General features: G+C 37.1%; 1 protein-coding gene across 1 annotated transcript in view; it reads left to right on the forward strand.

Moving 5' to 3' along the window:
* Positions 1-12,834, forward strand: part of LOC143224776 (DNA polymerase delta subunit 2-like) — a 51,260-nt gene that overhangs the window by 26,985 nt on the left and 11,441 nt on the right. The gene's annotated exons all lie outside the window — the stretch shown is intronic.

Here is a 12,834-nt window from a genome sequence, read left to right on the forward strand (position 1 = left end):
TTTTGCTTTGGAATATACAGACACACACACACAAATTGTCCTGTGTTTATCAGTTAACATTTTACTACACTTTGTGCTTACGCACTTATGTAGAGATGGTGCAGATGCCAGCCTTGCTATGTTATTAACAGTGGTCTTGAACAACTGCTATAAAGCATCCCTGCATGTATGTCCTTTGTAGGAAGGTTGCATTTATAACCAAGTTTGAAAGACAGTACCAATTGTTGGCTGGTAATTCCTGTTGTAACCTGTAATTGAGCTTTTTATAGGAACACAAAATTTCTGTAAGAAAGCTAGCTACAAGGGGTAATAACATCATTTACACTATATTTGACTTAATTTGTAAATTTCTACTGTTTGAAACTGTCACCTCAATGAACATGGTCAACACCATTGTTTTCTTTTTATCCTTAATTGGTCATTACATAGTTATTGTTATAAAAGGAAACACTGTATAGTATTGTAAAGTTCTGATGACCTATTGAGGAAATACTTAAAATACCATTTCAACGAACAGTCTAAGCCAACTCTACATAGACAGTCCTGCCATCTGCATCAGTTTCTGTCAGTGGATATAGTGCTACCTAATATATTCACTAAAACAATATCCTATTGTTTACCTTTGTGCTTAAAAACAAATAAACTCAAAGAATTCTTCACACAATTATATTGTTATTCCATACATAATTTTTTGTCTTTCTTTTTTACTTTAAATAATTTTAGCTTACATAAAGAAGAATGTCCAATAGGGTAAAAAAAACTAAGTAATTGAAATTTTAATGTTTGTTTTTCTTTAGAAAAAAAAGGAAATCATCACTAAACAAGAAAAAAATATTTTTTTAGTGGATTCTTGTTGTATTGTTATTTGTAGTAACCCAACTGTCCTGATGAAGTCTTATTGGGGAACATAGTCTTAACAACAATGGTAACCAATTTTCTCTAGAACGTTGGGTGGAGTCTTGTATTGTTATTTGTATGTAACCCACCTGTTCTTATTGGAGAACATAGTCTTAACAACAATGGTAACCAATTTTCTCTAGAACGTTGGGTGGAGTCTTGTATTGTTATTTGTAGGTTATATAACCCTTGGCTTGATGAATTGTTATTGAGAAAACGGTGTCATCAGTAGATGAAGTGTAGCCAAACTGCTGTTAAACGTTGTTTGTTTGTTTTTGAATTTTGCGCAAAGATATTCAAGGGCTATCTGCCCTAGCCATCCCTAATTTAGCAGTGCAAGACTAGAGGGAAGGCAGCTTGTCGTCACCACCCACCGCCAACTCTTGGGCTACTCTTTTCCAACGAATAGTGAGATTGACCGCCACATTATAACGCTACCACGGCTGAAATGGCGAGCATGTTTGGTGCGACGGGGATTCGAACCCGCGACCCTCAGATTACGAGTCGAACGTCTTAACCCACCTGGCCATGTCGGGGCCCTCACACATTGTTCTACTGGAAACTAGTATTGGTCCACTGAAAAAAGAGCGGCTTTATCAAAGTTACTATTAATCTTACTGTCATCCAAAAGTCAACGTACGGTTTAAACTGACTTTTATAGATAAATTATAGTTTTATTTTTTACTTAAGTCCAGCTTTCATTTATCTCTTTGTTAAAGATAATTAATAGTTTTAATTTTATCATACGTTATTACATTGGTAACGTGCAGGTTTATTTGAGTTGTTTTCTTTTATCGATACATTATTACGTAGATAATGTGTAGTTTTGTTTTACGTTATTACGTTGGAGACAACGTACAGTTTCAGTTGATTGTTGGTTTTCGTTTCATACGTTATTACACAGATTGGGTGTCGTGTTAGTTTACCCTACTTAGACAATATACAGTTTCAGATGATCATTTGTGCATCTAAGTCTTATTATAAAGCAAACAAAATATAATCGAAGTTTACATATATAGATCACAGGCATATAAAAACGAAATACACTTCTCTGATGAAATACTGAAGGTCAGAGAATAGGCTTAACAACAAACGTCTTTTCTGTACTTGTAAGACATTATCAACACTGAACGAATTAATGAAACTCAAGCCAGTAATAGTAAAGAATGAATTGAAATTACAATAAGATATAAGGATACTTAAAGCAGTATGATTGTTTCAAACCCTCGATCCGCAAATATCATATCATAACTTGTAATAACAAACAGTCAAAGTGTAAACATTGAGTGTGAAAATTGTGTTCAAACAATAAATGAAAATGTACAAGTTAATGTGGGTAACTTCTAAAGAACTTTTACGTTGTAGCGTTTAATTGGTACAAGTTGAACCAGTCACTAACCAACTGCTATTTTCAGCGTATAAAGTTGTTATAACATCACTGATTTTTATTTTACGGTATAAGTGAGTTTTCTTAATTTTACATTGAATAACTATGCACGCTGGGGGCTGAAGTGTATTTTTATTTAGGGTTACCAGAGAATATTCAAACATATAACTGAATTTGCCTGTTCGCCTGAGTAATTTTGAAATATGATTATTTCTCCGACAGATGGAGGACAGTACTACAGTGGTGAAAAACAAAAGAAAAACCGCAAGACGGTTCAAATGCTTTTTTATCACTCACCCTTCTGTCAGGCCCGGCATGGCCAGGTGGATTAAGGCGTTCGATTCGTAATCCGAGGATCGCGGGTTCGAATCCCGATCGCACCGAACATGCTCGCCCTCCCAGTCGTTGGGGCGTTATAATGTGACGGTCAATCCCACTATTCGTTGGTAAAAGAGTAGCCCAAGAGTCGGCGGTGGGTGGTGATGACTAGCTGCCTTCCCTCTAATCTTACACTGCTAAATTACAGACGGCTAGCGCAGATAGTCCTCGTGTAGCTTTGCGCGAAATTCAAAATAAATAACTGTCAATCTTCAAGGTTAACGATCGTGTGTTTTATTAACTTAAATCGTCGTTGAATTGTAACTTCATTGCAATGGTTCAAAAATAGTAAGGACACGGAAAAATCTATTTTGTGTTGTTCTAAATAAAATAAAACATTAATTAGAGAATCAATTAAGTTGAGCTGCTTTGTCGCAGTTCAAATATTAATCAATTTAAGTGCGAATTAGCAACTCCCTACGGTTGTTACCATTAGGAAAAGACAATATTTCTTACATGTTTGAATCTTTTTTTATATATAATAAATTTAATTTCTGCAGAAGAAGGGAAAAAAATCGTCAGATCAATTGTGTGTTGGAATGAATAATTCAAAGAAAAATTAAAGCTGAGCCGAGAAATTCCACCGTGAAGAGAAACGTGTGATTTAGGTTTCTGTCTTATCCAAGTTTACCAAGTTTCTACTGTTTCATGACTTACTTGGTGATGTTGGTTACTCATTAAAATACTGGTGTTTTTTTTTTCAATGCGAGAAATCGATACAGTTAAAAATATCCCCCGCTTTACATCCGTTTGTTGCATCTCGATAGAATTTCGTAAGTTTTGATGTCGTGGTTTATTTTCTGGAAGCTTTCGGTCTCCATGATTTTTGTGTAATTCTGGTAGTAAAATGTTTGTTAGCTTTGCGCCAAATTCAGAACAACAACAGGGCAATCGACGCTAGCCGTCCCTAATTTAGCAGTGTAAGACTAGAGGGACGGCAGCTAGTCATCACCACCCACCGCCAACTCCTGAGCTACTCACTTACCAACGAATATCAGGATTGACCGTAGGTTTATAACACCCATACAGCTAAAGGGGAGCATCTTTGGTGCGACCGGGATTAGAACCCGCGACCCTCAGATTACGAGTCGAACGCCTTAACCCACCTGGCCATGCCGGGCAAAAATAAAAGTAGTTTGTTACTTGCATTTTACTACCCCAGTATGATCAGATAGTTAATGCGCTCGAATCGTAATCTGAGGGTCGCGGGTTTGAGTACCCGACATACCAAACACGCCCACCCTTTCAGCCTTGGGGGTGTTTATAATGTTACGGTCAATACTACTATTCGTTGGTAAAAAAGTAGCTCTGCTCGAATTTCAAACCAAACCATATTCGCACATAATAGCTATAAATAGTATTTTCATACGAAACAATTAGATTTTTAGTGTGAATGCTGTAGCAACTTGAGAGTTTGGAAGTTTTATCTGGCTATAATATCTGTAGAATATATTCTAGACACTGTAAATAACTGTCATGTTTTTTGTTTCTGCTTTTTTTTATTTTTGTCCTAGAGATTAGAAAACGTATTACACTTGTTTTGTTTTGTTGTTTCCAGTTTATGTTTCCTAGGATACTGAAATGGTCGGCCAGTTTATTTAACTTTCCAGACAACTTCAAACGTAATGACGCTACAGGCGATAGTAATGGCGGCTTCCAATGTTTCATCAAATGGAGTTGATTTATAATCAAATGGAAGAGCTAGACTTAAAGCCAGGTTCAGTTCGTTACCCTAAATATAGTTAATCCACCCTGAGAAACTGCACGAAATTCTTGGATTTTCAAGTGTACGCAGAAAACGTGGCTCAGACAGAAACGGATTTATTGTTTGTGCGATACTTACTTTAATAGCTATTCACCAGCTTAACTGGTGGCTCAGACAGAAACGGATTTATTGTTTGTGCATATACTTTAATAGCTATTCACCAGCTTAACTGTGGGAAAACAAATGTCGGGAAGTGCCACCTCTCCAATCTCGAATAGAATGGTTCACTTGGCTCGCATTATTTTCCATTCATTCACACTTAAGAGAAACGCGAAATTGAGTATTGAAATAAGTGTTTACGATTAATTTGATGAAATTCCAGCCCGTCCCACCAAACATGCTCGCTCTTTCGGCCGTGGGGCGTTATAAGTGACGGTCAATCCCACTATTCGTTGGTAGAAGAGTAGCCCAAAAGTTGGCGATGGGTGGTAATGATTAGATGCCTTCCCTTTAGTCTTACACTGCTAAATTAGGGACGGCTAGTGCACGCAGATAGCACTCGTGTAGCTTTGCACAAATTCAAAAACAAACAAGTGAGCGAAAAATTGCGTACTTTTCAAGTCTTTAGGCTGTTAACTAACTGCGTTGCTACGGAAAAAAACCAAAACAAGTTCTATTGATTCGTGAAACTTGTAGCTATAGAGACTTGCTAATGACTGTAGAGGTATGTAGTGGTAATAAATAGAAAATCAAACTTTTTAAACAAAAAAAAAATTGCTTATTCACTTTCATCGGACCTTTTTAGTTTTTCGCAAGTAATTGGTGAAATGCCGTTATTTAATTTAATGCTTTCGTTTATTAGAGGGCGCTTGTGGATCAAGTTCTCAGGCATTATAAAATCTTTTGACATCTATGACTTTCAGTCTACACAGCTAGATTAAGGGCGGATAGCGTAAATAATCCTCGTGTAGCTTTGCGCGAAATGAAATAGATTTATTTATGTTGTGGATAAACATCTTTGAAGCTGCACAAGTGGTCCATTTATCTGTTATCCAATTTAGGCTTAAAGTGAAGTGTGAAGTATACACAAGTATGTCATCTCTGCTGGAAAACCGTATTAAGGCTCTTGTATAACAGTTTTTCAGGTTATTTTAGTGAGATGGTATAGCAAGTTCTATTGTCTTCTCATTTTAGTAAACAGCTTTTATTAGAACAAGTAGTCGTATTTGTCGTCATGTGAATGAAATTTCCTTCGCTGTGAATTTATATAGAGATTGAAATTCGTGAGTGAACATTTGCCCAACAAAGTTCATTATATCTGTGGGGCACAAGTTGGCTCTGTGATAGATTTTTTTCGATGCTGGTGAGTTGGGTTTGAATTCTTGCGATACCCAAAAATATTTTGTGGATCTTTAAGGTGTGAGTATGTTATAAACATGAACGTCAATCACATAACGTGGATGCTAAAGTACTGCATACTGGTTGCCTTCGCCCCCCGCCAGTACAGCGGTATGTCTCCGGATTTACAACGCTAAAATCAGGGGTTCGATTCCCCTCGGTGGGCTGAGCAGATAGCCTTTGTGGCTTTGCTAAATGAAAACACACACTGGTTGCCTTCCATCTTGGCAACAGACAGACATACCTGTTGTACCATAAACACAAAATGCAAGATACTTCGAATTCGCTATTTTTTGGGAAAATAAAATAGAAATGGTCAAATAAACATACCTAAAAAAAGAAATCGGAAGGTCCTAGGTTAGAGCATGAGAAAATGAAAATGTTTTTTATTTTATATATTTACAATTGAATATATTTTTACTAGTTTGTAAAGTATTTCTACGGGTTGTATTATTTAAAAATAAAGAACATTATTGCCTGATTTTTATTTATTTGTTAGTAATCCTCCAAAACGTTTTAGTGAAGCACTGAGTTTACATACCTACTACAAACCTAATTTAGCGTGTTTTTCCGACTTTGTGTTCTTTCTTGTTTGAGACCCTCGACAAGATAAGAGCACTGTCGTTGTTGCACTAAGTCTGAAAAGCCTCTCCAATAAAGTTGAATGTAGTAAGTGTTGCGACTCACTAATGGCTGCTTTGTAACTCGCATGCACGAGGAAGTCCAGTGTCTCGATGAAGATGCTATTGTGTAGATAAGAAAATCGCAGCTCTCGAAAGTCAGTCTCAGTTAGTTGTTCATGTGTATACTGAAGATCACTGGAACTTACGGTTATATGTGGATTGTCTTATTTATAAAAAAAAAAATCCTATATCCTATTATTAATTAAGTAACACGATCTTCCAAACCACATATTCGTATTATTTTCCTGTTTACATTTTTTTCTCCTCTGTAATAAAATATTGAGGTTTTTACTTTCCGGTTTCGTTATAACACCGAGCGTTTCAATTACCATTTTCAGTGAATCTTCATGCAATTGAGAACAAAAACAAATTTAGTTCACTTTGTGGCGTTTTAATTCGTCTCTGAAGATTTAATAACACACACGAGTTAAAAATCAAAGAAACGTACTAAAACTAAAAACGCAATGGCCCCTAGTGGCACAGTGACATCTCTGCGAACTTACAATGCTAGAATCCGGGTTTCGATACTCGTGGTGCGCAGAGCACAGACAGTACAGTTTTCTGCAAACAAAGGTAATAGATAACTACAGGGTGTTCGGAAAGCCACTGTGCAGTTTTGTCTGTTAATAAATATGTAAGTGCACAGTGACTTACCGAACACCATGTAGACACATGTTGCCTTAACACGCAATCGTTAGCCTCCTATTCATACAATTCTCGGATCTATTTGCCGCAAGATGGAAGGCAAATGGTTAAAAGCATCAATGAGCGGTTATATACGTGTACTGTCGGGTTTCGTCGAGATATTTGTTACTGATTAGTTTAAAACTAAATCTCGGAAAACCTGTTCTCGAAGATTATTAAACTATGTCTGTAAGGAATGGTTCGACCACATGATACTTGGGCCCGGCATGGCCAGGTGGTTAAGGCATTCGACTCGTAATCCTAGGATTGTGGGTTCGAATCCCCGTCGCACCAAACATGCTCTTTCAGCCGTGAGGGCGTTATAATGTTGCGGTCAGTTCCACTATTAATTGTTAAAAGAATAGTCCAAGAGATGGCGATGGGTGGTGATGACTAGCTGTCTCTCTCCTCTAGTGTTACACTGCCAAATTAGGGACGGCTAGCGCAGATAACCCTTGTGTAACTTTGCGCGAAATTAGAAAAATATTACCAAACACATGATACTTTAAGTATTAAAGATACAGTAAATTGAGAAGGGTGTATGTGTGTGTTTGTTACAACTTAAGAAAACAAGTCGAAACTATAATGTGGAATTATGAAATGCACTTTATGTTTTGGAGATGACTGCGGAAGTAGAACCCACAATGCGGTGGGGATACACTGTCTATCAGTCTTAACCTCCCTTTAACAGTCTGACACAAGAAATAAAAGAGTAGCAATAGATTTAGAAATTACGAGCGCGAGATGTAGGTGCTCAAGCCCACAATGTCCCACATCTATATTACCCTTCACTGCCTGCAGACAGTTGTGGAAAGGTGACCGCTCTCCAGAGTAAGAAAAAATGAAATAATAATAAGAAAATAAGGTACTACCATTTGGAAGTAAGTAAGTTGAATTCTTACCTCCTTGAAGTTAGCATTCCAAACCCCAATATGGTAGAATGTCACTAATTAATAGCACTGTAGATGAATTATACTAGTATGAAGCGTCTCCTCCAGTTATCTAAATAAATTAATATAGCTCCCAACCACCACCCATTTATTAAGTCTGTTGTGACTGTCATGCTCTAAACAAGCCAAATTTCGAATAGAGGTAAAGACTGATAGACGGTGTCTCCCCACCGCAGTATGGGTCCTACTTTTTCAGTCACCTCCAAAACCAGGGTACATTTTATAATCCCACACTATAGCTTATACCCTAGGATCTTCTCAATTAGTGCGGCATTTTTTGTTATTTGTGTTAAGTTATAACAAACTTATTTCTACGCAGACAGTAGAAAAGAATGTTAAAAAGTTCGAGATAGTTTAAACAAATGCCGTAAAGGTGCAGGTCCATTTGAACTATTTTAAAGAACAAACACGTTAAAAGGGACCGTAACGTGTACACGTGTATATTCTTTGTCACACATGAACATACGATATTATTGGTCTCGGTTGAATTAAAAACACCATTTTTCACAATAGTGGTACGCCCCCGCTAGTACAGCGGTATGTCTCCGGATTTTCAACGCTAAAATCAGGGGTTCGATTCCCCTCGGTGGGCTCATCAGATAGCCCAATGTGGCTTTGCTATAAGAAAACAAACAAACAATATATGTGTGATATAGAGACTGTTGCCAACCAACAAATATGTCATTATATAGTTGTTGTCAATCACCAAGAGACTTGGCTAACAAAACTATTTTGGATCAAGTGAAAGTGGCATCACATGTCGCATTTGCCAGTATTGCAGTCAACATGTCTACCGTGTCATGTCCATCACGCACACACACACAGCGTGCATAGTTTGTGACGTTAGGGTTACAGAATACATTAACGAACGTGTGCTTTGAGTAAATTCAGCATGTGGTTAATTGGTGTGTACAGGCAAATGTAGAAAAAGTCGTGTGATATATTATAGATACTGGTATAATTAATTAATTAATTAATTTCACAGTGCACCAGTTGGTGCATATGGGTTTCTAAACAAGTATCGTGTAAGTAACCAGGATACATACATATATTAATACTGCTGCAAGACATTTTTTGAACAAAGTAATAATATTAGGGTTAAACAGAGCGATTTGTAACTACAAAATATCTCTTGGAACTGTAACGTTTTAGACCAGGTAGGGTGTGTGACCTAATGAACTTTGTAATCTTATTTTTCGATAATAGTGATTAAGCCCATCGCATATTTAATTTGTTCCTGTTATTGATTATAGTGTCACGTGTAATTATAAAATATTAATCCATCATTATGTTTAGCGGTTGTTATCTTGCAGTGCATTTCTGGGAACGTCACTGTTTATGTCGTTTATACGTCATAAACTAGCATGTTAATTCCATGTTTGGGTTTGGTTTGTTTTGTTTTGAATTTCGCACATAGCTACACGAGGGCTATCTGTGCTAGCCGCCCTTAATTTAGCAGTGTAAGACAAGAAGGAAGACAGCTAGTCATCACCACCCACCTCCAACTTTTGGGCTACTCTTTTACCAACGAATAATGGGATTGACTGTACATTATAACGCACCCATGGCTGAAAGGACGAGTATGTTTGGTGTGATGGAGATTTGAACCCACGACTCTCAGATTACGAGTCGAGTTCCTTAACGGTCTGGCCATGTCGGGGCCCCATATTTGGGGGAAGGCATGGCCAGGTGGTAGGGCGCTCAAATCGCAATCTGAGGATCATGGGTTCGAATCCGTGTTTTACTAAACATGCTCGCTCTTTCAGCCGTGAGGGCGTTATAATAGGACAATCAATCCCACTATTCGTTGGTAAAAGAGTAGCCCAAGAGTTGGAGGTGGGTGGTAATGACTAGCTGTCTTTGCTCTTGTCTTACACTGCTAAATTAGGGACGGTTAGCGCAGATAGCCCTCGTGTAGCTTTGCGCGGCATTCAAAACTAAACCATGTTTATAGATTTTTTTATTTTTCAGTTATACTCATAATTTTAACTTTATGCAGTTCACATTATTACTAGAATATCGTGGCCTGTGAAATTCTGTGTTTTTATGGTGTGTTGGATGTTCTGGTATACGTATTATAAGTCTAATTAATGAGTATGTGGCTCTGTCTGTGTGTTAGTTACTTTCCAAGCTTAATGTTTGTGATTATGGTCTATTCACAGTTACCCAAGAGATTGTTTTTTTATTTTTAATTTCCGAAGTTTGGTCGGTAGAGAACGCTTTCGTTTTTCATGAGCTTCTTAGGACTATAGATTAAACCCGTGAGCATGAAAAACATTTCCGTCAATGTAACTATACATTTCCTTTAAAAAAAAAAAAAAAAAAGCAGCTTTTGGGATAGGGATTTATAGAGCATCTTTCAGGGTTAAAGGCATGATATGAAACTAAAGGAAGTCGGGCTTGTATCCTTAAAGCCATTGTTTTCCGACATAAATTAACTCTCGAGGAATAGTTTAACTATGTCAGAAAATGAACAGTTAAGCAAATTGTGGCTATTATATATTTATTCATTTTAGCTATTCTGTGTATTGATAGGAATATAATTAGAAATTATTTCGTGTATGAAATGAGGCATGCTAACTTATTAGTTATTCATTCTATGTACATAAACATTTGGTAAAATAGGAGAATTTACTACACATGTTTCATAACATTCCATATCAGTGTGAATGTTCGTCACCAGGAATATTAATAACAGGCTGTATACGCGGTACACGTTTGTAATCGTATCTGTAGAGATATGTAATGCGCAAATATCTATGGTCGTCTGTTTATTCGTTATCTAACTATTCCGAGATCATTGGGCCAATCTCAACCAAACTTTATGGGATCATAGTTGAGAACAAAAGGCATGTTAGTGGGATTTCACAGCCCCTACTTCACCCAGTGTTGCTGTTATTAAGCATTTGACGTAAGTTAACTACATTCAGAGATGGGTCAACGTCCTTACACGGAAAAATCTATTATATTTTCTATAACACAACACACAGTAAGGGGAAGAACATAAAAAGGTCATGTATATCTCGAAGAGTGCGCTGGCATGCAGTAAAAAAAAAATAGTTCCCACTATTTCATTAATACATGAACTCAGCTCAAAATGTTACTCCAATAAAGCTATTACGAATACCCGTTTTTTAGTGTGTTTTTTTTTCAGGTACACTAACTTCCTAATTTGACTCGTGACCTTTCAACTTTGGCTCGTTAGGCGTTTACTTCTGTGGCTAATAACCGTCTGTTAATTAATCACGTGAAACACTGCTGAAGACCTGATTGTTAAAATCGGATACCAAGAGAGAGTGCAATACTGCCACAGAATATTGTATATCATGTTTAAAGTATATTCATACCGAGTTCTTATAAATTGTACAAAACTGTATATATGAATGCTGTTATAATAGGTTATGCTTTAAAGTCAAAATTTTGAGTTATTTATCCAAGCACCAACCCGTTCATATTTGAATTTCATACGGACAAGAGAGACAGCTTCCTAAAGTATCCTTGACCACCGTATTTAAAGAGTTGTCCACAGTTGCATCTTTAGTGTCAGGAGTCATTCCATTCTGGATTGAAAGGGATGTGCCAACCGGTTTACTTTGAGGAGAAAGACGGATGTTATTCTGCATTTAGATGAAGCCAAGGACGATTGCATTAGCATAGTTCTCACAGAAAGGTTTGAGGTTTTCAGAATGTGGTGTTCATAACCTCACTCTGCATGGTAAAGATTGGTACGCTCACCGGTACTTCTGTCCAATGCCCTCTTTCCAAATGACTCTCTGGTTATTTATTGGTAACTCGCGGCCCTGTTAGCTTATTTGCGCAGCTTTGTGTTGATAACAAACAAACGAAAGCTGGTGCAATAAAGGCAAAACGGTTTGTGTTTTTCTGGAAGCGAAAATCTCAAATTAGGTGTGTGGCATACAGAGCCTGTTTTTAATCATTTGTGAACCGATATGGTGTCCGGTTGCGGCTGCGGACGTTAATCCCTTCTCGGAGCAGGCACTCTATAATTGTCGAGAATAATAATTAACAGGTAGTAGCTTCTGTCTTGTGTTGTAGATGATAGTCTGTCGTGTTCACATGCCCAAACAATTCTATTATTAATTTCAAATAGTTTTACGATCTCGTTATGATGCTTGGAAACGACTTCGATTCAGTTAGCAACAGCTTTCTGTGATTGGCTACCTTTTCTATTGTTTCAGTATGATAAATTGCTAAGATGTGTTATTTGAGCTCCCATGTATGTATTTCATACAATAAATCGGAGCGTTCTATAATTAAACCCGGTGATTCACTATACCTATATAACAATAAGTATTGTACAGGTTGAATGAATAGTTTGTTTGTAGTTAAGCATCAAGCTACGTAATAAACTATCTGTGCTCTGCCCACTACAGGTATCAAAACCCGGTTTCTAGCGTTGTGAGTCCTCAGACATACCGCTGTACTATACATGGTTAAGCATTTGTATTACAGATGTGACTAATACATGATTTCCCTAACAATATACTGATGAAGAGAGGGCTACAAATGATAATATTTAATACTAATGTTTTGTTTCTTTGTCACATTTGTATTCCTCTTTTATCGTGTAATTCAGTGAATATGTTTAGAGCTAATTTATTATCAGTTTTCGTTCAATACTGACAAGTGACAGTGTGTAAGGAGCTAGATTCCTCACGGTGGACAGACCGCAGATAGCCTGTTGTGTGGCTTTGAGTTGGTACAAAGTGTGTTTACATTAGTAGTTATGTT

This window comes from Tachypleus tridentatus, chromosome 9, assembly GCF_004210375.1.
Source record: "Tachypleus tridentatus isolate NWPU-2018 chromosome 9, ASM421037v1, whole genome shotgun sequence".
NCBI lineage: Eukaryota > Metazoa > Arthropoda > Merostomata > Xiphosura > Limulidae > Tachypleus > Tachypleus tridentatus.